Source organism: Octopus bimaculoides, chromosome 15 (genome assembly GCF_001194135.2).
Source record: "Octopus bimaculoides isolate UCB-OBI-ISO-001 chromosome 15, ASM119413v2, whole genome shotgun sequence".
Classification (NCBI taxonomy): domain Eukaryota; kingdom Metazoa; phylum Mollusca; class Cephalopoda; order Octopoda; family Octopodidae; genus Octopus; species Octopus bimaculoides.
Window position 1 is genome coordinate 3,311,844 of NC_068995.1, and position 5,482 is coordinate 3,317,325.

The 5,482-nt window shown below is 37.1% G+C and overlaps 1 protein-coding gene across 3 annotated transcripts in view; it reads right to left on the reverse strand.

The window, feature by feature from the left end:
- Positions 1–5,482, reverse strand: part of LOC106876654 (START domain-containing protein 10-like) — a 57,338-nt gene that overhangs the window by 23,570 nt on the left and 28,286 nt on the right. Inside the window, exon 1 of one of the 3 annotated variants that reach the window (XM_014925274.2) lies at positions 1,162–1,312. The exons of the other annotated variants lie outside the window; for them this stretch is intronic. The gene's annotated coding sequence lies outside the window, so the exon portion shown is untranslated. Of the gene's footprint in view, positions 1–1,161; positions 1,313–5,482 lie in introns of those variants that run through there. 3 annotated transcript variants of the gene reach the window in all.

The following is a 5,482-nucleotide window of genomic DNA, read 5'->3' on the forward strand; positions in this document are numbered from 1 at the left end:
TATATATATATATATATATATATATATACACACACATACAAATACATATATTATATTTGTGTATATATATATATAGAGAGAGAGAGATAGATAGATAGATAGATAGATAGATAGATCTGTGCATGTGTATGTATATATATATTTCCAGTTGTGTGTGTGTAAAGGCGCGTGAACCAACAGTTTGAGTGTTGAACTCAGGATTGCAAGATTGTGGTTTCGATTCCAAGCCCGGATGATGCGTCGTGTTCTTGAGCTGAAGCACTTCATTTCATGTAGCCCCAGTTCACTCGTCTACAAACGAGTGATCCCTTTAGGAGAAACGCTGGTATGCGTGCATGTATTTATGCACAGATACACACACACACACATACAAATGCACAAGTATCATCCAGTGCCCGCTGCAGGGGTCGGCGCTCAGCTGGAGACCCGAAGACTCGATTCACACGGACCAAGTGCAGGAATAGATCCGACGATCCAGAGCATGTAGCTGCTGCTAACCGTACCATTTGGTAGCAGCTGGGTGGGCTTAGAATATTTGTGCATTGGAGGTGGAGAAGACAACGAGACGGTGACAAGAAAGAACCGGGAGAGATGTAACCATGGTTACCAGTGTCACCACTTCCACTATCATATAGCTCTGCCCACCCCAACCTCTGCAACAGACACTTGTAGATCACGTATGGTAGCGGTCCCCAACCGTTTTTTGTTCCGTGGATAATTTTTCCCCTGACCGGGGGGATCACGTACATAACCAACCACAATCAAATGCATAATATATAATTCAATTAGTAATATCGAATACATATTCCCCAGTGGGCAATAAAGAAATAAATATCGAATACATATAAAGGCGACGAACTGGCAGAGTCGTTACCGCGCCGGACAAAATGTTTAGCGGCATTTCGTCCGTTCTTTTTCCGTTCTGAGTTCAAACGCCGTCGGTATTGGTTTTGTCTTTCATTTCTTTCGGAGTCGATAGAATAAGTGCCAATTGAGCACTGGAATCGATGTCATCGACTTACCCCACCTCCTCCGAAATTACTGGCCTTGTGCCAAAATTTGAAGTCAATAATACATATACAATACAATGCAACAAAAGAAAATTATTAAAAAAAAGGAACTGCGGACTGCGATGGTCAATGAAATAGAAATAGAATTTACCAAGTTATTCTTTATATGCGGCCCGGTGTCAAATGATCCACGGCCCGGAGTCCAGACAAGGAGAGACAAGGCACCAAAGATTTCAAGGGCTTCGTTATCGGATTTTGATGAGTAATTGAAAGGATGAGAAGCGCGTGCTTATATGTGCGTTTGTATATGTGGTGTGTGTGATCGTATAAGCTTTGGAGGGACTTTTAGACTTTACTTTTTTAAACGTATTGAGTATTCATTGTACCATTTGCAATTCCACAATGGTGCACTCTCTCCCTCTGTGTCTCCCCCCTCCATACATACATACATGCAGAATTTATTTCTCAGTGGGAAATAATTTTTTTTCTTTTTTGTGCTATCAACTTCTCTGGCCTTCGAACATGCTGCAAAAGACTTCCCTACCCCACGGAAAACAGATGAGGGGTGGCGAGAGAGAGGGAGAGAAACTTCAGATTCTTTCCGTCTCCGGAGTTTATTATTTTTTTAATCTTTACTATTTCACGCCAATCCTCTCTGTTTTCCGAGGGAAAAAGTCCTTTGCGCGGCAGGTTCGGAGGTCAGACTAGTTGATAGCACACGGGGGAAAAAGAAAAAAATCGAGAAAGATATTTTCCACAGCATCAAGACATACAGACAAACAGACAGACAGACAGATAGATAGATATATAGATAGATAGATAGATAGATAGATAGATAGATAGATAGATAGATAGATAGATAGATAGAGAGAGAGATAGATAGATGCATAGATAGATAGATAGATAGATAGATAGATAGATAGATAGATAGATAGATAGATAGATATGAATTGAAGAACAGAAAAGACAAATAGAACTCGAAGCATGAATATAACTATTATATTTTCATTATTTGAGTAGCATATAAGGCGGTGCCCTGGCAGAATCGTTAACACGCCGGTGTTTCGTCCGTCTTTAGGTTCTGAGTTCAAATTCCGCCGAGGTCGACTTTGCCTTTCCTCCTTTCAGGGATGAAATAAGTATCAGCTGAGCACTGGGGTCAATGTAATCAACTAGTCCCCTCCCCAAAACTCGGACCTTGTGCCTTTAGTAGAACGAACTATTAAATGACTGTACCCCGGACTCACTTTCGTAATTTTCTACTGATAAAAATATTTTTAAAAGCACACACACACACACACACACACACACAGAATACTTAATCCATAATCAGGCAAAACAATATATTTTATCTGACTAACGGTCATGAATTAAATATTTTTATTCGCTCTCAGATGTATCTTTGTGCAGTTTATTTTAAGTGGCCAGACAGCTTTTTTTTTTAATTTGTCAATCCGTTAAAAACAAAACACACACACACAATAAGGGTGAGGTATGATGGTAAAGATGCTGGGTTCAGGACCATGATGTCGTGGGTTCGATTCCTAGACCGAGCTGCTTGTTGAGTTTTGGGGCAGTGCCCATTCCACATGGCTCCAGTCAACTCAGCTGTATTGAGTACCGACAAGATTTTGGTGCAAACCTTTCACCCTCTCACCAAGCTATCACATTTTCGATCTTCTACTGGGCCAAGGGCGAGAGTAGCTAGGGGTATCTATGACTGCTCACGATGTATTGTATATATATATATATATATATATATATATATATATATATATATATATCTAAAAACGATTGTAGATTACATACGGGTTTGCTGATTATTTACTTAAGTGTATATATGTGGAGTTTCAACTTTGATTGTTGTATCCAATGCGAGACACTGATAAGGTAAATGTTCAATCGCATAATGTTCCAACCATTGTTATGTAATTATTTCGGCATCTTACTGAAATCCGTGTATATCCTATAAAGCCTTCTTCTTCTTCTTATTCTTCTTCTTCTTATTATTATTATATGTATGTACACACACACACAAGTACACGCACTCCCACACATATATGCTATATCTATATAGTCATGTCCATGTGTGTCTGTGAAAGAGAGAGGGAGAGTCAAAGAGAATAGATGTGTAGGCAGACAGACAGACAAAAGACATAGATAGATAGATACATACATACATACATGTATGTAGACAGATGTATAGGCATACAGAGAGAGAGAGAGATAGACGTACATATATACATACATGTAGATAGATAGATAGATAGATAGATAGATAGATAGGTAGGTAAGTAGATAGGTAGGTAGGTAGGTTGGTAGATAGATAGATAGATAGATAGATAGATAGATTAGCGCATATATTGCATCTATGCCTACTCATACAGTTCATGTACAAGAGCATTGAAAGTACATTGACCATTATAGCCGATTCAAGGAGTAACCACGTCTATGTTTATAAACATGCAAGTCAAAACTACATACACGCTATGCATACATGCAGCCACATGCATGCATACTAGTTATGCATACATGCAGCCACATGTAGAGGTGTATATATTTTCATGTATTCATGTGACTACATGTACCATTAGTAGTAGAAGGGTACTTCTCTATACTGCCACCCACGCACTCGAATCACACTGTACTATATACACTCAGATATATGCATGTATTCAGTTCCATCCATCCGTCCGTCCGTCTGTCTGTCTGCCTGTGTCTATCAAACTACAATGTGTATGTTTGTATATATATATGTATATATATATATATATATATATATATATATATATATATATATATATATATACACACATGCACACATATACACACACATACACATATATGAAAGAAGCGTGTGTGAAGAACGCCCACACCAGGAAGCAACTTAATCGGTTAAAAATAGCAGCCAAATTTCCCTCAGATCGCATCCTTTCAAAAACAGGGAAGGGCACATTAGACCATTTAGTCCTAGATACATTGTGTCGGAGAAAAAAAACCATAATGGTCAGAACTAGAGCGCCTTTTATAAAGGTTGTCCTCGACCGTAGCTGACCTGGGGGCAAACACCAACACCAATATATGCAGAGAAGTACATGTTTTCATGACTACATTCTACGCATACATACATACAGATACACATGCACATATGTACATACATGCATACAAATACATACATACATGTGTGTGTGTGTGTGTGTGTGTGTGTGTGTACATATACATACATACGTAATGTATTCACTAACAAACTTGCCATCATTGGAAACGTGTCAACACACACGCATATATATGCAAATACAGTCGTACATACACATACATACAAGTATATATGCGAATGTATATGTACATATATATCTGTACGTATATATTTGCATACACGTATGTGTGTGTATATATATATATATATATATATATATATAGCATGTATGTATATATATATAGCATGTATGTATATAAATATACATCATGTATGTATATATATATACAGATATATAAACCATATGTGTGTGTTTATATATATTTATATATATATATATATATAGAGAGAGAGAGAGAGAGAAAGAGTATGTATGTATGTATACACGAATATACACGCGCGCGCGCACTCATGGACACACATATAAGACCCAAAAGGAGCAACTCGGCGCGGGCGCTCATCCTGCCGAAAATACCAACCAAATTCATTCTAAGTCACTCACTATCGCCTAAGAGAAAGAAGGACACATTATGTAATGAATTAACAAAGTCATTGATGCATCGTGGCTGGGGGAAAGCCGGTATAGCTAGGGCTGGATTGTCATGGATCATAGACCTGCTTCGTCAGGCCTGACCTTGGGCTATAAGACAACAGACCAATGTCCTGTTATAGAGACACCAACATGTTTTGTACGCGGTTGAGCGACATGTTAGAAATGACAACCAAATCGCTCTCAAATATTTCGCTAATGACTTAAGTGAAGATGGATACAATGAAGGATATAGTGGAGGCCCTTCTTTGAAACACCTATGGAATGGTCACGTCTGGAACAGTTCTGAACTTAGGCCGACCGATCAGGGCTTGCCTAGGACAAAATACACATTATACAAAGCGCTATGTATGTATGTATGTATGTATGTATGTATGTATGTACGTACGTACGTATGTACTTATATACATGTATGTGTATAAATATATATATATAAATATATATAATGTATATGTATATACATACATAGATATATATAAATATATGTATATATATGTGTGTATATATATATACATATTTATGTGTGTGTATATATATATATATACATATTTATGTGTGTGTATATATATATATATACACACAAGGGGAGAGAGAGAGGGATAACATATATGTATATCATATAATATATATTGAATGTATATAAAGATACATGTTTATATGTGTATACATATGTAAATATTTATATATGTGTACGTATGTGTATATATATATATATATATATATATA